Raw genomic sequence first — 27,598 nt, forward strand, 5'->3', positions numbered from 1 at the left:
TTCTTCCTCTCGCATCCCATTGCAAGCAACAAACGCCTTGGCATAACCTTTCTCGCTAGCAGCATCGTCAGACAAGCAGCAACGTCCAAGATGGCAGAATTTACCATTTTTCGCATTATACAAATACTTAACCTATCGGAACAAAACTGGTGACTATAGGAAAGTACTCTTTTATGCCTTGCGTAAATTATTCAAGCATATGAATCGGCTTTTATGACGTGAGTCAGGAAATAAAACGACCCTTTCCCCGTGGACTCCCAGCAAAATTTAGCAATAGGCCACACTTCCTCCGACGCCCGTCGGACGACTGAGGTTTGTGTGCAAATCACTCCTCCGACGCCGGAAGTGACGAAACAAAAGTGATGGTGCTGCAGGTACGTTAGTTAAATTTTTAGCTGGGTCCACTTGGACTCTAAAACTACAACTGGGAAATGCTGGTTCCAGTTGATAACAAATGCCGAACTGGGAATCAACTTGAAGCGAAGAATTGTAACTGGGATTTATTTAACTCAATTTGTAATCATACATATTCTTTTACATATTGTGCATTTGTTTTTTGTGTTCGCTTTTATGTCTGGACTGCACTTGCATATACGAGGCACCTAAGAGCCAGATTTAGTATTTTCTTCCCAGGCTGATATTTCTGTAGGTGTTAACACTTGTGCCTTCGATCGAACCGAGCAGTGCCGAAAAAAGGTGTGACCACCACATGACTCACTCGCGGTTAAAGCTCACCGGGTCACTCGGTCACATATGCTGTGTGGCCCTAGTCTCTGCAGTAGAATGCATAGAGTGTAATCACAGGAGAAAGTGATGGTTGACTCATTCAGTGAGCACGTCGCCCTCACCGTCCTGTAAGTCTATTAAGTAGCAGCGTATACTCTCTCCTGCCCCAAAATCCTAATGTGCTGCCCCACTTTACATTTCTGCATTTAGTTAGACTGAACCGACTGTTTAGTTGCATATACCTAGAAATATATGCTAAAATCTTTTTTTTTTTTTAACCTGAGGTTCAAAACTCAAACCTGGGTTTCAAAACATCTGGAAAATTTCCAAACTGTTTGAACTTCTTATATTGAGAAATTCTATCATTTTCGAACTTCAACAATTTCCGGACTTTCAAACCTGGTAAGTTCTAAAGTTTGGAAAAATTTTAACCATTGAAGATGCTTAGAATATATGTCTTATTTCTCTGAATTATACCTCAATTATACCTCCTCTACCTGTTTTGAATGAATTGCTAACTGTTGCACATATTGATTTCCGCATTCATACTGTCCATATTTGTCTAGCATCAAAGCAGCCAAGTAATCTCAGTATAATCGCTGTCACTAAGACTCCCAAGCTGCAATTTAAATGCCAGGTCACAAAGCCAGTGATTTAATGGTAGCAGTGGTACTAATGACTCTGTAGCGCACAAGGAAACGGGGTGCAGGGGAGAAAGAAGAGGTGGTACGCGGGCAAGAAGGCTCCAGAGGAACACACCGACGGGACAACTGAGCGATGTATACTGATGTAAATATTTTCATCAGTATACATCGCAGCCTTCTTGAAAGCATGAGGAAAGGCCAAGATTTCCACCATATTACCCTTATCCTGCCTTGCGGCTTCCTAAAAATTTACACTTTTGCCTGCGGCTCTTCAGCAATGTCAGTTTGGCTTCCCCTGATCTAGGCCGACCACCTATTGGTTGACCACCTGTTGCACAACCTTTTGTGGAAACATTCGTTGATTGACCAGTTACTGCACATGTCTAAAATTCTCGGGTTCATTAATTTTCAGATTGTGTTAGAGTGTCCTAATAAAATTTTCCAAACGCCTTGATGCTGACCACAATGATTGCATTTTGAAGACAGACTTGCACACAGAGAGGCAAAGGATTTTTGCTATAATTCAGATTAATTATGTCAAAACTCAGAAGCTTCCAATAACGAAATCAGCAGGAAACCCTGCATGAGTCTTACAAACATTAAGGAAACTAAATCTCAAGAAAAATTTTCTGGAGTATTTCGAAAAATTGTCTCGAGTCATGTGCACTTCTCTTTCCTGAGGAATCGCTGGGTGCAGCATTCCCCATAAAGTCTCGTATGGTGACACTTGGTACAAAAACCTTGTATGAATAATTTTTTTTCTGAAACCTTTTTAGTTTCTCTTTGGTCTCCTGACAAGATCCTGATCGTGAGACCCACGGCTAGACTACATTATTTTGCTATACTACCATCTCTTCACTCTACATGATCCTCTCAGCTAAGCAGCCTTGGATGTCTGCACTAAATATTTTGTTTCATTTCTGTGCTTATTCTTCCATCTCCTTTACCTGTGTCCCCCCCATATATTGGTAGATCCTTTCTTTTTACCTTCCCTCCACAATCTTTCATTTATTAATCCTATTTTACACATAGACCACCATCTCTTTCTCTCGCTAAAATTTGCTGATGCGACCTTAAGTTTTGTATGATTCTTCAGAAATAATTGATGTATGAAAAGGCAAAGCCTATGTTTTAGTCAAGCTGGAGTCCTATGCGAGCTAGGTTAGCCTATGTGTCTATGCAAGGAAATAATTGATTGAACTAATGAGTGACGGGATAGCTGGAGATGGACTTCCTGAATGTAATTACTGTTTCATAGGTTAGATGGTACTGAATTATAGAGAGATACCTTCTTTAATAAATGAACTGTCTAAGTGTAGGAACTATTACAGGCAAGCAATATAAAGAAAGCATTATTCTTGTACATTGTTGATTATGCAACTTAACATTTTTGTGTCTCAAGTGTTCCTCACCACTAAAAGCTGTATGATTGTTACTGTTTTATACTGATTTAATAATTCATATTAAATAGCTATACCCCTTGTGTTTTCTTTTTTTATGTACACACTGTATGCTGAGTGCAAAGTCCTGGCTAAAGCTAAGACGTGTTTTGTAGACCATTTATTTGTACTAACCTTTTAATTGGGAGAAAACATGTGATTCAATACAATAGCAAAATTGATGAAGTAGAGGTTTCAAGACAAATAAAATTAACTCAGAAGTCTGCTTGCCCCTGAAAGGACATTTTTCCATGACATTTGTGCAGTAAAAAGCCCACAAGCGCGCTTGTTATTACAAACGCACGCTATCCAGAAGAGCGAGACCCACAAAAGCGGTTCTTCCTACAAGAATGTGCCTTGTGGAACAGTTTGAAACTCAGAAAAGATCTTGTATCCTGGAAGGAGGGCTTCCCCCTTCTATTTGCTGAACGGCGGGAAAGCGGCGCACCAAGTAACCCGCACGTGCGCTTCCCCCTGCAGGTATTTTCCTTGCGGGAAAGCGAAGAACCAGCAAACGTACTTGTCCTTTGCAAGGAGATGGGAAAGCAGTAGACCTAACATTCCATAAGCGTGCCTCTCTCTGCAACACTGAGTTTTGCAGGAAAGCAAGAAACCCGCAAGTGCGCTTCATTTTGCGGTATTGTGTACTGCGGAAAAGCGATTAGAAAGACTTTTTCATCATCTACATTTACTGCTAGAAATCCGTACGCGAATCTCGGCCTCCAAAGAGCACTTACGGCAATAAGCCGCATTGATTGACTGAACATGACTTTATAATTAACCAAATTACAGTTATCTCAATGACAAAATAAACAAACAAAAAACACTGATTTAATTTAAATTGCTCTCAAAATGTTATTTGGAGAGACATATTTCTCTCAAAATATTAAATGCACTAGAATATGCAAGATCAACCACAAATACAGACTTTAGTCTGTCTTTCTGCTTCTATACCTCTCTTCTGGTATTTGAGTTTGTATCCATGTTCATGCATGCATAGTCTTGTCCTTCACTCTACCCTTACCCTTTTTTGCTATACCTGAAGAACGAGCTGAAAAGTAGAGAGCGCTCAATTCTCGAATTTACTTTTGCCTTGAATAAGTCTTATATTTGATCGTTATCCTCATATCAATATTACTTCATTTTTATTTTACATGGAATGAAAAGAAAATGCACTTGAAAATAATAAAATGATTGAGTTTCCAGAGGTAAAACAATGTTTTTCGAATATCTTATATAAACATGTTTGATTTCAATCAACATGGTAAAATCGGTATGATTAATATCATACCTGGGTAGTAATTCAATTACAGTAATTGAACTGCTGTAATTGAATTACCTTTCTGGTAATTTCTAATTGTAATCAATTACTTTTCGGGTAATTTTTAATTCTAATAAATTACTTTTGGCTAAAAGGAATTGCAATTGTAGTTTATTTACTTTCTAGCATCAGTAATTGCAAACTTTGAGGCACAATTACAATTACTTAAGGGCTTCCGGTGCCGACGGAACCTCTCTGAAAGTCTCAGCATTCACATAAGCGGCCTAACGCTCGGTGACACGCTCGCACACATACACATGCACAACAAAAATAGCGTCACATTGTTTGTTGCTTCCACTGCAGGCTGAGAAAAAATCCTCTTTGGAGCCTACCTCAATGGCACCGTGTGGCGCCGTCTCTTGTGCAAGCAGAAAGCAATAGCGTAAACATGCCAATATATTTAAAGAAAACAATTGAGCTTCAGCTTTCAGTAGAGGTTGGAGATTATAATTGTCCATAAAGTTATTTCCATTTTTTTTTTTGACAGTCTTTAACATCCCTCTTCCAGGACTGTTGCATATTTGTTTCTTTGTGTTATTTTCAAATTTATTTCCTGTTGGTTTTACTTCGGATATTTGCATAAACATTTCTGAGACTGACCTCGCATATTGTCACCTTTGATTTGGGAGCCCCGATTCGGTTCTTATATATTTCTGAGCCATTATAATTTCAACTCAATGTAAATAATTTACGAAAAGATGAAACGTTTGTATGTGAGTGGTTGTATTAGCGCGTGTTAATTGTAGTTTTATCATAACTGTATTAAAATATTTACTTATCACTAATTGTCACAATTTTATTTGCCTGGCTAACACAAGTGTGTCAACCCAATTTTACTTTAGCGATCTGACGTCTTAGAGTACATGAACTGATTTATACTTAAAATAGAAGAACGTAGGACTTCATTGCCCAAACTGTCAGGTTCTATAATTAATTTAACAAAATTTATAAAAGGAAAGTACAATACGAGTCATTTATACAGCGATGCCTCCTCAAACATTGGAGCAAGGAATGAACAAATGCATTGCATTCTAAACAACTGGTTTAAAGTTATGTGGCTCAACTAGGGTTGCTGTCAGAAATAAGTAATTGTAAAGTAATTGCATTAGTTTTTAGAAGTGATTTGTAATTGCAATGAATTATTTTTCAGGAAGTAGTAATTGTAACTACAGGGTGAAACAAGGAGACGGCAGGCTCTTTAAAGGGATGCTGAACCGAAATCTGGATTCCCCGAAAGACGCGGCAAAAGCGTGCAACGGGATGCTACAAACACCAAAACATCACTGGTACAGCGATATCTCGAACGGATGACCGTATTTTTCAAAAAAAAAAGAGGCGCATTTGGCTGGAATGTTGACGTCATGTTTCTCCAAGAAGGAGAGGGAACGGCCTCGCGTCTTCGCCGCGCGGCCTTGAGGGAGCGAAGCGAAGAGAGGAGGAAACTAGGTATCTTGACGGTCACGCGCCTCGTCGGCCTGGTTCAATCTCGACTTCTTTTTCCAAAAATACGGCCGTCCATTTGAGATATCGCCTTACTAGGGATTGTAGCGTCCTGCCTACATCTCCAGCATTGTTTTTTTTTTTTTAAATCCAGATTTCGGTTCACCATCCCTTTAAATCGACCGCAAAATTCGGTTTCTTCACCTATCGCGCTACGACTTTGTGCGGCGTTGCCCCCAGATGGTGCTTTTTTTTTTTTTTTTGTAAAATTTGCAAAGAGCGAACTTAACTGAGGAAACAGTAAAGAAAGAAAAAGGCTTAGCTCCTATGGAAACGCAGCGACGCCACCGGTCTTCAAACAACACAGCGCCGTTTCGCACGGGAGACAAGAGATGGCGCAAGCGGTCGCGACGCCAACTGCCGCCAACGAACGAGCAGACGACGCCGAGAGCCGGCCCTTTTGCAGACAAGGAACTGCAGTTCCTTGCTGTTACCGCGCCTGTCTTTTTTGTTTCTGCGACTGTCGCCGCCTGCGGAACGCGCGCCGCTTTTGAGTCGAAAAAATCGTCTGCTAAAAAGGCCTGCTCTCGGCGCCGTATGCTCGTTCGTTGGCGGCGTTTGTTGAAACGGCGCCGTGTTGTTTGCAGACCGGTGGCGTCGCTGCGTTTCTATAGAAGCTAAGCCTTTTTCTTTCTTTACTTTTTCTTCAGGTAAGTTCGCTCTTCGCAAATTTCACAAAAAAAATGCACCATCTGTGGGCAACGCTGCACAAAGTCGTAGCGCGATAGGTTAAGAAACCGAAATTTCCGGTCGATTTAAAGAGCCTGGCGTCTCCTTCTGTCACCCTGTAGTTAAACTACTTTTGGAACAAAGTAATTGTATTTAAATTACATTTTGGAAGTGATTTACCCATGTATGATTAAAATCTAAATCATGATTTCAATCGTGATGTATGTCAACTTGGTTTTTATTCTCCATCCTGCTGATATGTGTGTCAGTGCACGGCCACTGCCAATCATTTCATTTGCAGCATGTGACCTTGAGCCCTCAATTCTTTATACGAGGGCAATGGAGTATGGCCAAGGGATGAAGATTGGCTGAATTACTTATTTTTCCAACTTTTTGTTGATATGCTATTAGATAACTTTGTGCTCTGCAGGTGAAACTTAGTATGGTCTGCTTTTCTGGAATCAATCCGATGAACATCAAATCTACAAGTCGAAGAAATCAGACTACGTCCCATGCAGTGTGACTAAACTGTGTTTCATTTTTGATAGCTAACTTACTAAGATTGTAATATTGCTGCTTTTATGCTTGCAGAAGTGTATAGATAAATGGGTAGCACGAGTGCTCAGAAAGAGTGGCATTGTTATGTTCTTTATATACTTGATTATACTGGAGACAAGAGCTTTCTCGGGAAGTATTTGCGACTCTGTGTAGGCGTCGATTAGGCAAAGACAAACAGTGCCTTGTACCGCAGAAACACATGGAAATATGTATACCACTTTTCTTAGCAAATAATGATTCAACAGGCTTGACTAGTCTAGAGATGTCTGCAAACGAGTGGTCAGCTCTACGGCAGCAATAGATAGTGATGAAAAAAAAAGGTCTGTCATTTGTGGCTGTCGAATTTGGAGGGTCAGCAACGGGGTTATAATAATAATCTTTATTTTGGGTGCCAAAAAACAACCACATCGGTCTTCCCCATTGTGCACCAAAACACACAATAAAACCAGCAAAAAAATTCTGTACACACAAAGTCAATAGACAAATGTAAGATTATCCAAATGGCGACGGTACCTTGTAACAGATGCAGATATATAAAGGTAAGGTGAAGCAATGGCATTATATAATGACTGAATCAGACATGTACAAGTTACTCAAGCAAAAAGCGCCGAAAAAATACAGGGACACAGACGAAGGGAAACAGGACAAGGGCCAAAACAGGTAATTAAGTTAAATTACTGAGTATTTGCCTTAAAGTAATTTGAGTAGAGTAGAAATTACTCAAATGGAAAGTAATTGAGAGAATTACTAAATACCATAAAAAAGTAGCGAATTACTTTTGAAGTTACTTTTATATGCTTTTATGGTAAAAAAAGTACATAGGTTTTGATCCGTTAGCGGAATTGTGCCAGTCAAATATAAATCGGCTTGTTTTTTCACAGCAATGCTTTAATAGCTGGTTCTGCTTCTGCGTGCCTTATTGTTTTGTACTTCATTGTTTGTTTGGTTTAGCTCTGCCTTATCTTGATTTTATAGATAGTGCATGCTTGTGCACAGTGTTGCGTAAAGTACATCTTAAAAGTACTTGCAGTAAAGTACAAAGTAAATGAGACGTTATGTACCTCAAGTAAGGTAGTAAGTACACCGAGCGCAATGTACTTTAAGTAACGTACTATAAATACAATATATTTGAAGGTAAAGTACAAGTATTTTTAACACAACCTTTCATGATGACCTTTCATTCCCTATACAGTGTTTGTTTTTAACTGGTATGCATTGCTCCAAGGGTACATGTAGGTGTCTCAGTTTTTACGGAAATGGCAGCAAATATTGTATAAAGTCAAGTCGCCCCAGAGTAGTTGTACTCACGCTGACGAGCTATTTGACACAATCAACTTATAAGGCACTTATTTGTGCTGGTTTAATAGCTGCCATTACTTCATTCAGAGAAATGAGCAGATGGCGTCTTGAAGGAGCGCGTTTTCACACAACGATGCGCCAATTTTTGTTTTTAAATTCGTGGAATGTACATTGAAGTCGGGAGTTTTACTTTCCTCGGAAGGTATAAGTACATGCTCAGAAAATGTACTTCAAGTAAAGTACAAGTTTTCTAAACGGTAGTACTTTAAGTACCATGTACTTGGAGTACTTCCAAACACTGCTTGATTATTATTTTTTAAATAAAAACGTTGAGGTAGGTCTTCTCAAACGATCTTCGAATCTTCAGAGTTTTGGGAGGAAAGGCAACGTAAAAAGGTAATCTGCGTTGCCCTTCAGCACGTGATTCTTCGAGTACAGCACAAACTACGGAAGCACCAGATGAGCTTCAGAGCAGGTGTTGCATTTTGTTGCCTCCTTTGAGTGAGGATGCAGTGTGTGCACCTCCTGCAGTGGGCGGGAGTTTCTACGCTGGGGAGAAGCGGGGACGAACCCTTTCTTCAAATGGGTCAAGTCTTCTTGAGCTTCGGGACACAAAAAACGCCTGTCTTCGGCGCTAATGCCGTAGTTACTCGACCTCTCTTGCTTTATGTCTGTTCGCTCCCCGCGCCTCGTAGCAGTGTTGTTGCAGTACGGGGGCTAGTGAAAATTTTTGGTAGGTTTCGGACTCTCCAAACCATTTTCTCCCCCCCCCCCCTTTCCTACGCCACATGCTTCTCCCTCTTTGCCAATATCAGCTGATCTTTCAACATCTTATCTCTTTTGTGCAGGAATGTTTGTTAATATGCTAAACAACCAATAAATTCGAAAGTAATTTGTAATTTGAGTAGAAGTTACTCAGAAGAAGTACTTAAAGTAAACTACTAATTAACCAAATAAAAATGTAATTGGAAGTTACTAAACTACTCAGAAAAGTTGTTAAGCTACAGTAACTTGAGTAGAGTAGTTGAACTACTTACAAGTTTGGACTGAATCCGAGAGAGAGGTGGGGTATTGCACAGTGAGAAAACATAGAAGCATACAGTATGTCTGGTTACATGTGATGCAGCATGAAACAGTTCAGCTCTAGTTTGCCTGTAGTTTAGTTTACAAAGGCATCGGTGGACATCTTTAAAGACTTCCACTCTAAAATTACATTGTCGACACTTTGATATCACAATATGGCAGACGTGCCTGCAAGAAGCAGGAACATCGTTGCAGATCGCATAGGCTGTAACAATTTGCTAGTACCCATGTGCAATAGGTGTTAGTTGCCTGCAGTAATTACTTTACATGTGCGATGTGCAGGAATTTGCTGCTCCTGCGTCGACCAAGGCAATGAATTCGTGACCCGAATGTGAATGTCTATTATTGTCGCTCCAATAAAAGAAATTTCCCTGCATCTTGTGACAGTGCTACCTGCAGGTTCCGGTTCACTCGTTTCCTGCAGTACGAACCCAGGCTCGAACGCATGATATTCAAGAAAGAAAATTGAGAGGGCACATGCAGTTCATTTATTTCATTTATTTATTAATCCTTAAGGGTCCTCTGTCGAGGACATTACATAAGGAGGGGGCAACACAAGAAATTATACAAGAAATGAAAAAAACAACAACATAAAAATTACATAACAACGCACACTCATGCAACGTAGCTAAAATTGCATAACAACGCACTCATGCAACGTAGCTAAAAAACTTAACTTGGTGTGGAAAAATACGACATGATGGAGCTTTTGAAAACCGCAGGGTCAGTTATTGTAATGAGTGATTCTGGAAGACTGTTCCAGTCCACAATTGTTAGTGGGAGAAATGATTTGTTAAAGGCATTACTGGAACCCGATATACGTTGAAAATTGTAAGAGTTATTGAGCCGACGAGATGACCGTGCGGGAGTGCGCAGGAATGAGCTTCGAACAGTGGGATGGTAGTGGTAAAGTTTATGGAGTAAGCAAAGACGTGCAACCTTGCGGCGTGCCTCCAGAGTTAGTAAATTTAGGCTCGTTTTCATGGCAGAGACACTGTTTTTATAGTCATAGTTTGATAAAATGTAGCGGGTTGCTCGGTTTTGAATTGCTTCCAGTCGGGTGATTAAGTAATTTTGGTGCGGATTCCATATTGTAGATGCATATTCCAATTTTGGTCGAATGAAGGTTTCGTATGCAAGTTTCCTAAGCTTTGGAGGAGCAGCATTCAAGCAACGCCGGATGTAACCAAGGGTCCTTGCTGTGTCCGAAGAAATTGTGTTAATGTGATTAATCCATGTCATATCGGAAGTTAGTACGACACCGAGATATTTATACCTATCAACTTCTTCAATGATCTCGTCGCCCAGCACATACTGGAAGGAGGAAGGAACTCTTTTACGAGAAAAGTGGATTAATTTGCATTTAGATTTATTTAGTGGCATCAACCAGGTGTTACACCACCGAGATATATTATCTAGGTCCTTTTGGATGAGTTTGCGGTCATTAGGTGAAGTGATCTCGCGATATAGAACACAGTCGTCTGCAAAAATACGTATGTGAGAAGAAATAGAATTTGGAAGGTCATTAATAAATATTAGAAAAAGAAGAGGCCCAAGGACTGTGCCCTGGGGCACGCCAGATGTGACATTAATTAAATCAGATTCGTACCCATTTAAGACTGTGTACTGCATTCGCGAGTCAAGAAAATTACGTATCCACATTAAGACGTGGGGGTCTAAATGAAGGCGAGAAAGTTTAGAGATTAAACGAATATGTGGGACACGATCAAATGCCTTGGAGAAGTCTAAAAATATTGCGTCTGTTTCGTTGCGGGATTGAAGGCTGCAATGAAGGTCATGTGTAAATTCAAAGAGTTGCGTCTCACAAGAGTAACCTTTGCGAAAGCCATGTTGGTGATGGTAGAAGAAGTCATTGTAATCTAAATGTGACATTATATGCGAATAAATGATATGTTCAAGAAGTTTAGATGGAACGGAAGTTAGTGAAATGGGACGATAGTTAGAAGGCAAGGAACGATCATCACTTTTGTGGACTGGAACAATCCTACCTACTTTCCAATCGGATGGGAGGCAACCTTCGGATAGTGACTGATTAAATATCAGTTGCAAAATATCACTAGATACAATCTTAGTATTTTTCAGAATCTTCGATGATATGTTATCTGACCCTGAGGATGATGAAAGCTTGTGAATGGGGCCAGCTGAACATGGAAAACACACAGAGAAAAAATATAACATTCTTCTCTGTGTGTTTTCCATGTTCAGCTGGCCCCATTCACAAGCAATGAACCAACATGCTCAGCTTCAGCCAATAACAAGATGATGAAAGCTTGAGCCCACCGATAAGAGTGGCAATACCGGCCGATGAAACGTTGATAGGGGCCATGGGCTCGTAGTGAACAGCGGGTAGCTCAGGCACATTTAAAGGACACTCGTCCGTGAAGATGGATGCGAAAAAGGTATTCATTACCTCTGAGCACATTTTTTCCTCAACTGGGTTGCCACCCTCATCGACAAGTTGAATGATATCATTGTTGTTTTTTGACGTGATTATATTCCAAAACTTTTTGGGGTTGTCCTGAAGGATAGTTGGAAGGTCCTGATTGAAATATTTTCTCTTTGAAGCTTTTATTAGATGAATATAATCCTTAAGGCAATTATAATACTTCTCCCAAATATTTGAACAGCTGGTCAGTCTTGCTTTGCGAAAGAGGCGTTTTTTCTTATTGCCAAGTGATTTAAGTCTTTTGTTATACCAGGGCTGGCAACCATCACTTCGGATCCGCAGAGTAGGTACAAATGCCTGAATAAGGTCATTCAATTCATTTTTATATAAAATCCAGTTCTCATTCACACTCCTTAGATTAAAATGGATTTGGTACGACTGCAAGAAAGTGGTCAAATTTCTGTTCATTGACACGAAATCTGCTCTACCGTAGTCCCGTATCACCTTTTTGACAGGCATCTTCACTAAAATGGGAAGGGACAGCGAGATGTGCAAACGTTTATGGTCACTGAATCCATTGCTGTAGGTAACGAATCGAACAAGATCAGGGGAGGACGTGAGTACAAGGTCAAGGATGTTATCCCCACGGGTTGGGCTCAAAACGACCTGGGTTAGATTAAAAAGCAAACATAGTTCCAGAAACTCGCGAGAATCACGTGATGCATCGGCTGTTAGACTTGACCAGCTTATGTTGGGAAAGTTGAAATCTCCGAATAACAGAAGGTTCGCTTTTGGAAAACGTTCAGTTATCTCCAATAGGACTTTATGCAATTCACTTGTGAATGCAGAGTCACTTTTCGGGGGTCTGTAGCAGACAACAAGTACAGTTTTAATTATAGCCGAACAAAGACAGACACAAGTAATTTCCAAACTGCATTGTAACTGAATGCAGAACGAAGTGATATGCCTTTTGACTCCGATAAGAACACCACCACCGCGTTGGAGTGGCCTGTCCTTTCGGTAGATACAGAGATTAAGGTGATCGGGAAATAGCTCGTCATCGCGAACATCTGGCTTCAACCATGTCTCGGTCAGCACAGCAATATCAGAATTACTATCTTCCAAAACACTGCACAGTTCCTCTCTTGTATGCATGAGGCTGCAAATATTAGTGAAAGAAACGTGATATGACGAACTTTTTGTTACCGTACGTGTTAATGAACTGGGAGCATTACGAGATGGGCTTATTACAGAGCGTAGTTATGCAGAAAATTCTTTTACACGGTCTGATGCAGCGTCATATACAAAGCATTTGTTTAGCATACGGAGTTTATCGAAACGAATCTTGAATGGGACGTTTTGTGGCGTTGCGAATTGAAACAGCTTACTCCGTGCTAATCGAACAGAGGGTGATAAGTCTTCTCGGACAGCAAATTGGGAGCCCTTCAGTTTAGATCCCGATGCCAAGACTGCGGTTTTATCTTTGAACCTCAGAAACTTTACAATAATCGGTCTGTTTTTCTCAGGGCAAAAACGACCTAAACGATGAGATCGTTCAAGATTGTTGGCATCTAGCGTTAGTCCAAGCCTCTCCCTACAGAACTCTAGTATCTTCTCTTCTGATTGAAGCCAAGATTCAGAATGCGAATCTGGGATGCCAAGAAACAAAAGATTTGACCGCCGGAGCCTGTTCTCTGCGTCGTCGCACCTGGTCCTAATTTCCAAGAGCTCAGAGTTTACTGTGTTATCGTTGTCAATGGGCGGGTTCTGGGGTGCTTGTAACGGGACCGCCGCGAGATTGCGTTCGACCGCAGCGACCCTCTCCAACAGTTCATTGACCAGTGTGTCGGTCGTTTTTTGATTGTTTTGAAGCGACGTGATTGACGCTAGCATTGCGGACTGTCCAGCCTCTATTCGCTGCACAGCTGCTAGGATAGACTCTAGTTTATCGGTTTCTATGGGGCCGGGGTTTAGTTCTACATCACCCGATAGAATGAGAAGCTGCAATAGAAACGCCACGTAACTATAGTTCAGAACTAGACAGAGTAGCTTTTTTTTACACAAATCAACCAGGTCGTTGGGGCACGACATCGCAAGCAGGCAAGGGTCATCATCGTGAAAACATGCGGTATTTTTAAAGTAACTAACCTGCACCAAAAACAAAGTCATCGTAGTTTCCGTGACGATGCCGCGCCCCGACTGGTAGAGCTGCGTTGAGTGCTTTTGAAGACATGCGTCGGATATGGTTCCAGGTTGCCAGGCGAAGAAGTTTTCGTCGTTTAGTTTTGGCGGGATGTAAGCCGGGTCGTCGGGCGTATCCACCATGCAGAAGGTGCTCGCGTCCAAGAAGAAAGGGGCGTTGACGGTGAGTGTGCATCCAGGAGGGGCAGCTGGCTGCGCCGCTGACAGGGCAGCGGATAGCAGCATCTGCACCAAAAACAAGGTCATCGTAGTTTCCGTGACGATGCCGCGCCCCCCTGGGGCGCGGCATCGTCACGTCAGTTGCCTGGTAGAAAAGCAGCTTTTCTACCAGGCAATTAGAACCCAGTCGTCTGGTAGCTGTAATGCTTGTCTGAATAAGTCGAACAAAGACATTGTTCGTTGTCTGGGCCAGCAGGCTCTGAAAATCTTTTAACTTCATTTAAGGATTAGCAGGAAAATAAGAATAGTGTTGGTTTCAAACTTTTTGAAACGCTCTTTGATAACCCTTGCCCCGTTGCATCGGTACACGCGGAGAAACGCCAGCGCTCTCGCGGTTAGCTTCCTTGGATTGCTCCGGTGCATTCGGAGAAGCGCCTGCGCTCTCGCGGTAAGCCTTCCTACATTGCACCGGTGCATGCGAAAAGCACCAGCTCCCTTTTGGTAACCTTTCCCACGCTGCGCCAGTGCACGTGGAGAAATGCCAGCGCTCGCGACATTAGCTTTCTTGCATTGCTCCGGTGCATGCGGAGAAGTGCCAGGCATTCTTTGTGGAGTATCCGAAAGGTCAAAAGGGGCCCATGTGCGTTAGCTATTGTTGGGGCAGGATTGACATCAGATACAGTGTGTTAATGTTATTACTAAGGTATAAGACAAATTGGCACACCGCCAAATGTAAATAAATGACATCAAAATTGATTTGTAATGCGAAACAATTTGTTCAGATTGTAACACAAAATTCTGATTTCGACGTCCCACTTCAGACTCGGAACGAATCCTCGGACTGTACAGTATTGCTTAGTTGTTAGTTTCTTCAGAGCCGATTTGCACAAGTAGCAACTTTCTCAGTCTTCAAGGCATCACGCTTGCCTCGTTTTTGGAGCCTCCTTGTTACCAGATGTGAGGCCCACAAACTTTCTGCTATAATTTCCCCAGCCGTCGCCATGACACAAATTAAAGGCATTCTCTACAGAGACTAACTATGTGGTCAGGTGAACAAAACTCTGCTGGAAAAATTTGAGGATTCTGAAGAGACAACTTGATAGGCACCCCGAGATAATGCAGCAACATTACCTGTTCGGCATAGGAAAGAATATGCGTAATAATCAATGACTTTATTTCCTCCCCACAAACTGTGCAAACCGGTGTTGCGCAGGGTTCAGTCCTCGGACCTATTATTTCTCTCTATGTAAACGATTTTTCGTCTATCCTTAAGTACTCAGACTCACTAATGTTTGCTGACGACACGGTTTTAATTTTTATAGGCGATAGTGTCGATGAAGTACAGTCTAAAGGAACTGAAGAATTGATTAGGGTGCTAAATTGGTTCACAAGTAATCAACTCACCCTTAACCTACTAAAAACCGAGTATACTGCGTTTCATTTTAGGAAAAAGGAAATAAACTACGATATTTGGACAACACAAAATTACAACATGTTTCTTGCTGCAAATATTTGAATGTTCTTGTAAATTCCGACATGCACTGGAAAAGACAAACTAATATTTGTTCGAAGGCTGCTTATGGGTGTTATACTTTACTAAAGGCTGCGGGGTGCTTTACGGAGATCCCTCTACTAATAATGGCCGCCCGATCGGTATGCGTTCCGCCCGTCACCCAGGGAGTTACACACTGCAACGAGAAGACAGCGAATGGGTTTCCTGTACCACACGGTTGCCCGTCGTCGAGAGCCGGCAGTCCAGGCACGCCGACCCTTGTTGTCGCCCGTCGATCAGAGCTCACAGTCGGAGTCTGTGTCCAGGCCTGCGGATCGCCTTTCTCACGCCAACGCTGCGTAGGCTGGCTGTCCCGGGCAATCGCTGCCCGAGTCTTGTTGTGGAACCACCCCGAGATCGTCATAGCCCAGGTCATAGGGCCCGGGCTCGCCGTTTCCACCGGTCTTGCTCCAGACCTCGCTGGTGGACCGCTCCGGGGTTCGCCATGGGCCAGACCAGGCAGCCCGGCTCCGACGTTCTTGTCCAGCTTCAGTCTCACTCAGCACGCACTGTCTGGCGCCAGCTCGTGTCTTCTCCGCCGACCGCCTTTCACGTGCCCTCTGCCTCGTCTTTCACCCTCGGCTCCCACAAGGCGCACAAATGTTTTGACTTTAAGTATTCTTTACTTCGCATTCGGACACAGACAGCTAACATATTGCTTAGAGTCATGGGGAAATACATATCCTACGTACCTAGAGCCAATTAGTTGTCTACAGAAGCGTGCACTAAGAACAATTACATTTTCTAGGAGAACTGACGCAAGCCGACTCTTATTTCTATCATTACACTATACCCATAAGCTTAGTAATAAGTTAAAAATAGCTCAAATAATACAAAACATTATACAAACTAATGAACCACTGCATTTTTGTGTGTTTAAATGCCCATCAAGAAATACAAGGGCTGCTGCTCATAATCAATTTATTTTACCCCCATGTAAGAATGTTTATGGTCGAAGACTTGTTGAATTCAACGGTGTTTTAATTTGGAATGATATACCCACGGATATTAAGCAGAAATATAACTTTTTTGACTTTATTAAAAAAGTTGCTTTATAACATTCAGGGTTAATAACCTAACCGCGTCATCTCGTACGTAAGATATTTGTATTTGATGTAATGTTTGCTTCGTGCTTCACGGTGATACATACTTTCTGACTGCTTAGGTCCGAGCGCGGCCGATGTTATGAGCCGAGGGGCCAATCAAATGCAGCGAAAGAGGCACAACGTCACGGCGTGCTCTCTGCATTTGATAGGGCTGGCCGGTATTCGCCGTCTCTTTGTGCGTGCTCCTCTGCCGGCTAGTCCTATAGAGCCCAGCGAGCACGCCATGACATTGCGCTTTTTGTGCTGTTTGATTGGCCCTTCGGCTCATAACATCGTCCGCGCTCGGACTTGGGTGAAACGAAGTATAGCCATAGTGGCTACGGGTCCAAACAATTGTGTAAATGAATGAACAATTTGAAAATAAAAAAATCAGAAAAAAAAGTCTGAAATAAGGTTTTTTGGATTAAGAATGGTCACAACTGGGAAACCAAATAAACTTTCTTTTTTATTTCACCATAATGGATTCTGAATCTATCAGCAAAAATGACAGGTTAACAATATGCAAACAAAGTGGGGCAAACACTGCAGCAACTCACATGGTGGCTCACGTGCAGCAGAGTGAGACAATAGATCATAGCCATTATTGTAAGCTTAAAAGGCAGTCTCCTGTTCGAGACATCAAACCCGACAGAATCATTAGCCCCTGCGTAGGCCTGGTTCGCTGCTTCACACAACTCTCTTCAAAGAGTTCATTCTAACGCGAAAAAACCTGTTGGTCTGTGGGCGCGAATGGTTATCCTCAGAGGCGGACGCAGGCATTTCTTGAGAGGGGGGGGGGGGGGGGGGGGGGGGTGGTCAGGTGTTAATCAGCGTATCATATGTTTAAGGCCCCCCCCCCCCCCCCTTTCCCATTTCCACTCCCTAAATTTTTACACATCCACAATTCAAGAGGGGGGTCAGGACATCCAGACCCCCCCCCCCCCCCCCTCTGCATCCGCCCCTGGTTATCCTGTGTTAGGAAGTTGCTTACACAACTTCATTGGCACAATATGGCCCAAGATCCTACACAACTTCCTAGCACAGAACATTTCTCTATCCGCAACCCGAGAACGCGCTCCCTAGCGGTCAGGCTCTGCCGAGACCTAAATTAAATAAAAAAAGAAGAAAGATTAAAAGCATCATACATCAACAGTGAATAGTTACCATTAATAGAACAAAAGGCCACATCATGTTCAATAGTTGAGAAGTAGTTGTAGTGCTAGTAATTAAAAAGTTATTTGACAAATGTTAGCTAATTAGCCAACTGATTTTGATGGATATTTCACCATCTAATGTCCGCCGAGCTCAATAAATAGATTAAATAACACGGTATCAATACAATGGTCATCTCAATTTAAAAAAAAATAACATGTTGCACATATCTAAGGAGCAGAAATTCCCATAGACATCTAAAGTCAACATTACAAGGAAATGGTGGCCACTAGAAAAAAGGCGAAATTAGGTAATTAGAAGTGGAAAGGAGGTGACTACCGACTAAATCGCGTCTCGCGCCGTCAATATTGCTAAAAAAAAAATAATAACAATTTTTTTTTGACACGCGTATCCCAATTAAACTGTTTTATAAAAAAAAAAAAACATTTTTTTTTTCAGGGGCTTTTTAAGATCAAACGGGTAAGGCTGCATTGTCATATTTCAAAACTGAGCAGGCTTTATTTACAACAACTCGCGCGTGGTGGCTCACTATTCTAATGTCGCCGTAGTTGCCGCCCGCCAGTTTTAAAAGCTTCCTCACAGCACACAACTACCCCCGCTTTTTGAGGTAGCACTGCATTACCAACGCCTGAAGGCCAGACAAAACACAAAGATAGCTATACTGTCACAAAAAATAAAGAAGCAAAAAAAGAAAAAAATCTCGACGCTGTAAATTTAGAGCAAAAATCTATAATCTATTAAAGGTTTAACAAATTCTTGCTACAGAACCAGATGCCGAAGGAAGGAAAGTATTATCTTTGCTAGGCCACTTTTTCTTGCAGCGTAGTCCAAAGACAGCAGCAGCATATTCTCGGGGTCATGAGAAGTCATCAGTCCGAACTCATCGTTCCGTCATTCGGAGAAATGACATGACAGACCACACACAAACACGCAAACCACACGCTGAACGTGGAAATGAACTTTACTACCCATGCGCCTGTGCGTAATTAAAATAGGAAGGCTTGTCTCTTCGGAGTTTCTGATGTTCCGTGCAGTGGAGAGATTAATCTAATAAGGAATTGCATCGGATGCCACCTCGACATGCAAAGCAGAAATCAAGACGGACCGTCATCGCATCCGTGAGGGACTCGATGGAGGAAAATTTCCCAAAGTGAGGGAGACTTCGCCATAAATAGGGATATTGTAGGCGTCCAATGCCCGTCTGGTCTGCGCTACAGGCGGTCGCCCTCTGTCCGGAGGCCCTATTTCAGAACGTCCATCGTCTCAAGATACTAGCGATTCTGCCCGAAACAATGGCGCAAGCTGAGCGCTCGCTCTCTTCACGACGACGCTTGAAAACATGCCTGAGAGCGTCCAATTTGAGTGAGCGACTGCTCGGTCTTGCGCTTTTGAATGTTCACCGCGACGTTGAAGTTCAAGCGGAGGACGTCCTCGATATTTTTTGCTGTGAACGCAGGCGACTGCATTTTAATGTGTAGGCGTTATAAATGAGATGATAACGAGAGCCAGTAAATTGCTTTCTGAAATGACTAGTCACAGTTATATTTTTATTCGCGGTAATTTCTAGTCGATAGCTAGAAATTAGGCGCTTTCTTTTTTATTTACTTTTCACGAATATTTTGTTTTCTTGAGCATCTGGAGATATTTATGACATTTCTTTTTTGCGATTAACACTGACAAAAAGAATGAATGTTGTCGACGAAACTTCGGGGAACTAGAAGGTGTGGGACTCCCTTTCCGGAGGTGCAGTCGGGGACAGCAGAGCTTGGGTTGCCGGCTGATGAGGGGGCCAAGTGGGTTAAGTTTTGTAATTAGAAGCCGCACACCGTCGCCGCGAAGCGGCATGAACGCAGACCGGGGGGTCGGGGGGGGGGGGGGGGGGGGGGGGTGGAGAGGTGGGTTAATACCAAGGAGGTTATAAACAACTTCTGGAGTGGAGGGGGCGCCCTCGCGCTGACGCCGACGCCCCGCCATCTTGCGAAGGGCAAAAAGCGCCGTGAACCGTCGTAGCCAAGGAGGGGTGGAGTGGCGGTCCCCGATATATTGCATATAGTCGCCAATGTCGTAGGCTCCGTGAGAAGAAGTCAAGGCGTACAGCGATTTCTCGATTGATTGGTGGCATGGATTGATTGTGGTTTTACGTGGTGTGTTTTGATTGCTTTCTTGCCAGGCTGAAAGCACTTCAACTATGGTTGGTTCGTGCGTCGCGTTTGGGTGCACGAATCGTGTGAAGACGCCAGGGATAACATTTCACTCGTAAGTATGCATGACCTCTCGTCCTTCCGTTTTGCTGTATACGTAAACCAACAAGTGTAAGCGCTAAACGCATCTTGTTTGCGATTTCCCGGTCCGCCAGCTGCTCGCGTTGGTCCTAATGTGCACGTTAGAGGCAGTTAACAAGCTCGCCGCCGGTCAGTTAATTTAAATAGCGTGCGCGTTTCTTTATATTTGCTTGGGGGTGGGGGGGGGGGTGGGGGGGGGGGGGGGGGTTAAGGGGTGCGCAAAGTAGCAATATCTGGCGTGAATTCAGTGAGCACTTTATCATTTTCGCCTGGTAAGGTCGTCGAGCTCCTCCGTGTATTAATTTTGCTCACAGCAGTTGTCCCATGTACTGAACTTGCTTTTGTTTCCTGTCGTATGGTTCCCTTATCACTTTAAGCATGAGGTTTTTTTTGCAAACATTAGCAGTCTGTTCGCATATATGCTTCTGTAAGGCTTCCGTGCAGGTCAAAGCAGTGAATGCGTTCAAATGAAAGCATGAAACGTGCGCTACATATCGCCCGTGTTTGCAGATTTCCCAAAGAAAGCAGTGCTCGTGCTGCCTGGGAACGCGCTGTGCGGCGAGATTGCTGGAAACCAAAGGACAACGACCGTCTTTGCGCAGTTCACTTCGAAGCTCATTGTTTCGACAAAACTGGGCAAACAGTGAGACTGCGACCTGGCAGCCTACCTACTAACTTCCCAGCATTCCCAGCACATCTGCAGAAGCCTGTGAGTACCTGGATTGGTTAAATACCTTTAGTAATATTTAACTTACAAAATATAGCAGCGCATGAATAAAAAATCTTCTTTGCGTGTACTATGTAATGAAGACCCGTATCGTACTTGGCACGCACTGTGTCCTTCTGCAGCAAACTGCAGACTTTGTCAACAAAATTATCGTAAGAGACTAAAAGTTGTTTCGTTTCTCCTGCATTCTTTTTATCCAGCAAAAGCGAAAACGAGAACCTCCCAAGTGTCGGGAGATGGCACCTGTGGCACCACCTGATATTGCCGCTGAACCGGGACCTGATGTAGAGCCTGAAGTGACGTCACCAACAAAAGATTGGTACCGGCAAAAAGTAAAGGAGTCTGAGGACAAACTCCAGCAACTCAAGAAAAAGGTGAAAACCCTACAGCAAACCAGGCGGAGGCTGTCGTTGCGCTACAGCAATGCTCAAGAGCTCCTGAAGGAACTTAAAGATCAACAGCTTTTGTCTGAGAAAGGCCTGGAAGTCTTTGAAGCTACCTTTTCACCTGACATCCAGCAGCTGCTTTCAAGAGCTGCAGAAAAGGGCAACAAAAAATTTCCCCCTGAACTACGCGCATTCGCTTTAACATTGCACTTTTATTCTGCAGCTGCCTATGAATATGTGCGCACAAAGTTTAATAATGCTTTGCCCTCACAGCGCACCCTGCGTGAGTGGTATAAGGCAGTGAACGGTGAACCTGGATTCACATCTGAAGCAATGGACTTCTTGAAGATTGTGGCGCAAGGTAGGGATGAGCCTCTGCTGGCAGCACTCATGGTGGATGACATGGCCATTAAGAAACACGTTCAGCTTGTCGGCAACAAAGTTGTTGGCTACATAGATTTTGGCAGAGAGATTCCTGACGACAGCCTTCCAGAGGCAACAAACGTCTGTGTCTACATGCTTGTGGCATTCAACATGAGGCTCAAGCTGCCCCTTGGATACTTTCTCATCGATTCTCTTTCAGGCTCACAAAGAGCAGAATTCACGAAAGAATGCCTTCTAAGGGTTGAGTCAACAGGAGTCCACATTGTGTCACTCACTTTTGACGGAGCAGCCTCCAACTTCAAAATGGCCAAGTGTCTTGGTGCCGACATCAGCAGTCATACAATGAAGACCGGTTTCGACCATCCAGCAGACGCATCGAAGAAAGTGTCTGTAGTTCTAGACGCTTGCCATATGATTAAATTAATTCGGAACTGTGTGGGGTCTGTCAGTCACCTACTGGACGACAAAGGCTCGCCCGTGAAATGGTCGTACATTGTGGCCTTGGAAGCCCTACAAGCACACGAAGGTTTACACCTTGGAAACAAACTCACGAAGGTTCATCTCGAATGGACGAAGCAGAAAATGAAAGTCAAGCTCGCGGTACAAGCTTTGAGTTCCTCAGTCGCAGATGCGCTTGACTTCTGTGAATTTACTCTGAAGCTGCCCCAGTTCCAGGGTGCAAAAATATTCCAAAAGCCGGGAATCATAATGATCAAAAAAACTGCTCCGACTTTACTCAACAAGATTAACAATTTAATCAAACGTTTCGTCTCCCATGCAGGAAACATCGTCAGTGAAACCTACAAGCAGGAATGAGAGAAAAAACTTCAACAGTCCTATTTAAGCAAGTCCGCGTACACATCGGGGAGGGGGCCGCGGTTCGAGTTGCAAGCTGATGAGTCACTTCGGATGAACCATGATTCCACGAACCTGCGTGGACCCCACCTTTGTTCGCGCGCCAGAGTGGACGCATTCTCAAAGTCGAAACAGTGACCCGTATTCCAACAATGGTCTACGAGTTCCGTCTTCGCTCTTGTCGCATGCGTGGCCTTCGCCACGTCCCTTTTGTGTTCGTTTAAGCGAGTGCAGCGCTTCCGGCCTGTCTCCCCAATGTAGGATGCGTCACAGTCTAGACAATTCACTTTATACACAACACCGCACTGGGACTCTGGGGGGGTGTAATCTTTAGGTTTAGAAATGAGGTCACGTAGTTTACGATGGGGTTTGAAAGCAGTACGGATATTCAAAGGGGCGAGGGCCCTGCGAATAGACTCAGAAACACCTCTCAAATAGGGTATTGTTACTTGCCCTGTCCTAAGTCGTCCATTATCCTGACTTCTTCTTTGCCCCATCTGTTTGCGCGTGTTATCAATAAAACGTTTCGGATAATTCCGCTTCATCAACAGGTCAACAATAACAGCATCTTCAGAAGCGCGCAATTGAGGATTAGAAGAAATGCGTTCGGACCGATGTAGTAAGGTTTTTACGACAGCCCTTTTATGTTCGACAGAATGGTGCGAGTTAAAGTTTAAGAGGTTGCCTGTATCGCAAGCTTTGCGGTACACTGTTGTATCTAAGCGACCGTTACTATGTCGGAACACATTAACATCCAGAAAAGGCAGCGCACCGTTCTGTTCAACTTCATGTGTGAATTGGATTGATGATTCAACATTGTTTAAAGCTAAATGAAAGTCAGCAACATGGTCCTTGTTTAAAATTACAAAAGTGTCGTCCACATAACGTTTGTAAAAACCTATCGGGAGCATACCCTGTTCAAGGACAGTTTCCTCCACATACTCCATAACCAGATTTGCCATTGTAACAGAAATTGGGCTACCCATTGGACATCCTTCAATTTGGTGATAAATTTGTCCGCGAAACGTAAAATGCGATTGCTTAAGACAAAAACGCAGCAAAATTACAATATCATCCACCGTTAACGATGTGCGTGATGGGAGGCTGTCATCCCTACGTAGACGTGTTTCGGCTATCTCAACAGCCCGAGAGGTGGGGACATTCGTGAACAAGGACACAACATCAAATGAAACCATTATGTCGTCTTCGTCTAGGACGTGATCCCGAACCAGGCCCACGAATTCTTGGGAATTTCGTACTGTTAAACCATTTTTACCTGTGACCGGAGTGATGAGTTCGACCAGATATTTTGACAGATTGTACGTCGGAGACCCAATAAATGAAACAATAGGACGCAACGGGCACTCGGGTTTGTGAATTTTGGGGAGACCGTACAATTTAGGTGTAGACCCGTCAGAAGAAAAAAGACGACGGTACATGGCGTCGTCTAGGCGTTTCTTCTTTTTTAGATCGCGGAGGTGATCAACAAGGGATCTCTCAGATTTAGGAGTGGGGTCCCGCGGTAACGTCACAAAATGCGCTGTGTCGTCAAGAATTACCTGCATTTTTTCATAATAACTTTCTTTATCGAGGATAACAGTGCCTTTCCCCTTGTCAGCTGTAAGAATAATAATTGATTGATCCGATTTAAGATCCCGTAGTGCCGACTGCTCCACCTTGCTCAGATTCGATGGCGTTACTTTAGCATTATTAAGCATAGTCGATATGCGGCTGCGGGCCAGATTGATCCCGGTCGTATCCTGTAGGTGACGAAGTGCCTCCTCAATTTCAATTATAAAGTCTCTTTTGGGAACTACACGTGGGGCTAGAGCGAAATCAAGTCCTTTCGAAAGAAGACTTACAGACTTGCTTGTAGGTTTCACTGACGATGTTTCCTGCATGGGAGACGAAACGTTTGATTAAATTGTTAATCTTGTTGAGTAAAGTCGGAGCAGTTTTTTTGATCAGTTCCAGGGTGCACACGCCACAGCGCGGTTCATACGTATTTTCGACCGACTGTTTGACCTTCTAAATTCAAGAAAATCTTTGGCCAGGTCTTACAAAGCACCACTGGGCCAAAGGAACGCAGCTGCGTGGAAGGCATTTCTGCAAGAAGCGGAGAGCTACATCAAAGGGCTGAGGGATGCAAACGGACAACCTATCATTGATGGGTTAAAGAAAACTGGATTTCTTGGCTTATTAGCCTGCATCAAGAGCATTGAAGTTCTTTATGATGACCTGGTAGCAACAGGGAAGCTCAAATACATCTTAACACACAAGACGTCCCAAGATCACCTGGAGATATTTTTCGGCTCCATCAGGGGAAAGGGAGGGTATAACAACAATCCAACTGCCTGGCAATTCAAAGCGGCCTACAAACGCCTGCTTATTCAAACAGAGGTCAAGTCGTCCGAAGCAGGCAACTGTTCTGCGGATGTAGTGACAGTATTAAGCGTGTCAAGTGGTGTAACAGACGTCGAACCGTCCACTGCTGTTACTCAGCAGAGAAAATGTTCCACTCTTGGAGCTTTCGATGATGACCATGACTATACCTATCGGGTGGACCTGCCACAAAGCCTGTCAGGTGTGGTTGAGTCAGTCGTGGCATACATTGCAGGATTTGTAGTCCGCAAAGTTGCCTCTAGTACGTCTTGTGAAGACTGCCTTACTGCTCTCCACTCGAACGAGCTTCCTGCGCTCATCAAAGCAAAGAGCCATGGCGGACTTGTGGCCCCCTCAAAGGATGCACTTGCCATTTGCGACGCTGCAGAGAGAGGCCTCAGGGTTTTGCAGACTCAGTGCTCCAACACGAAAATGTTGCATGTAAGGTGCAAGAGCCTGGTTATAGAAATCTTGACTATGGTTTTCGAAAGGGCATTGTTTGCACAACTTAAGCCCCACCTACTTGACTGCGACCCACTATAATCACATCTACAAGTTATCAAAGAAGATTGTCGAGTATTACTTGATGATACGAATTCATCACATCACCAAAGAGGTTAACAGGGCGAATTGCAAAAACAGCATGCGGACAGTGCTGTCCAGGTTGATAATATTTAAGAACCAATAACTAGTCAGGAACTTCCAAGTGGCTGTGCAGTCATGCGACGTGCAAGGTTTACGCAAGTGCTTCACTATTTTCCGAGCTCATTTCACACATTTCTAATTTTTGTCCAAATAAAATCACTTTTGGTTACAAGAATGTTGCAGGCTGTTTTTGCAACGTTTCTTACTTGCAGCGCCTTGAACAAGACATGTTTGAAGCTTATAATATGAGAATTCGATTGTATGGTAGTACCTGTCAGGAGTATTGGGCCATTAGTCATTAAAACTTCTAAATAACTATTTTCTTGTCCTTTCACTAAATGCTTTGGTTATGTTTACAATCTGAAGCAGCTATAAACCAGGTATTTTAAAAGAAAGTTTGCACCCTAACGTCAATTTGGCTCGAAAATTGGGAACAAGACGTACCTGGTGGAAAATTTCCATGAACGGGTATTGATGCGTTTGCGCGATAAAGATTGCAGTGTTTGAGTCTCTACGCTACGAAGTAAAAGCTAAAAAAAAAATATGGCCAATTTGAAAGCATGTGGCACTCTTAAAAGGAGTCGGTATTTCCGTTTTACAAAGTATGACCTCTACTCGGGCTCGACTCAGACGAACAGGTGCTATGTTTATCGTGACACTAAGCATTTTGTTTAATCTATTGGATGTGAAGACTTCCTAGAGCAGAATAAAATAACATTAGGTATGTAGACGGCTAATATTTGCTTTTTCTTCATGGGGAATCTACCCTGCGCACAACAGCAATAAACCACTCGCACAGACTCCCGCCCGCAACAAGACCGCGCCGCCCGCTTTTGCCCCTTCCAATATGGCCGCCGCCGGGTTGGCTTGGCTTCACCCGCTCGCATAGGCGGCTATGGGGGACCGCCACTCCAGAACTTCTATAGAACCTCCTTGGTTAATACACTCACCAGTGATACATGCGCCGTCCGAAAGGGTTTACCACAATGGCGTGAGCTCTCCGCGTAGTGCATAAAGCCATTTCCGGTCGAGGTGCACGATGTAGTGCGTATAGCTTTATTCTTATCAAAATATGTCAAATTTTAATGTACATAATTTTTTTTTATAAACTGGAATATAATTTGTGGCATAAAAGGTGTGTACTTAACAGACTTTTGCCTATCTCGAATACTCTACTCAAGATACTGTATTTCAAATACTTTTTGGAGTATCTTGGTACCTTGAAAATACTTTTGATCGGGAGTATTTGATACTCTATTTTAATTACCATTCCGAGTATCTTGTACTCATTATCTTAAATGCATTTTTGACATTCCGCCATTTTCCGAGTTTTTCGGTATGAAGTTGCGTGGGCGTGGCACAAGCAAACGTGAACATTCCTTCGAGCAACTGAATCCTGTTGCTAGCTCCGATTAGCTCTGGGACTTTGATTTAGCTCGTAATAACATCGCTTTCTGCCAATTGTGATTCATATTTCAGCCCGAAGTTCGTACAATGAAGGTTTTCCCCTCGCCTTCCCAGAGGCGCCTTTTTTTTCCCTAGAGTTTCCCCCTAAAAAATCTTCAAACAAAAGGTGGAGTTTTACCGAAGTAAAGATGCCACGCTGAGGCGCGACGCAGACCGGGAGACGACCTGCGACTACAATACAGACTTGAGTATCAAGAAAATAATATATCAAATAAAATAAAAAGTGGACTCAAAAAAACAAAAAAAAACAGTCATTCTTTTGTTTCTTCTTTCTTTTTTTTTGTCGTCAGTCCGTCACTTTTTGCTCTCGCGAACACTGTCTGTGATAAGCAGAGAACAGGACAGGAAACGAACTGTGAGCTGGATGACCACTCAAAATGCCAACAAAGTGTCCCCAAAGTTGAGTGCCCTTCTGAGCGCAACCTACTTGAAGAAGGTGCGACCACTGCCGTGGCTATTATGTGGGTTCTCTTTGTTATTCATTCACTCATATCCGTATCCCAAGTTCGTTTACAGTGAACTCCCCATAGAGGAAATACGGATTGTAGTTAAACGATGCGTCTAACGTGCGCCACAGGACGTGATATTCAGCGATGTCACTACTGGCGAGGCGCTCTAACCCGTTTGTCACCTCCACACCTCGGTGTTTACTC

Source organism: Ixodes scapularis, unplaced genomic scaffold (genome assembly GCF_016920785.2).
Source record: "Ixodes scapularis isolate PalLabHiFi unplaced genomic scaffold, ASM1692078v2 PGA_scaffold3__209_contigs__length_174095766, whole genome shotgun sequence".
NCBI classification, from domain to species: Eukaryota; Metazoa; Arthropoda; class Arachnida; order Ixodida; family Ixodidae; genus Ixodes; species Ixodes scapularis.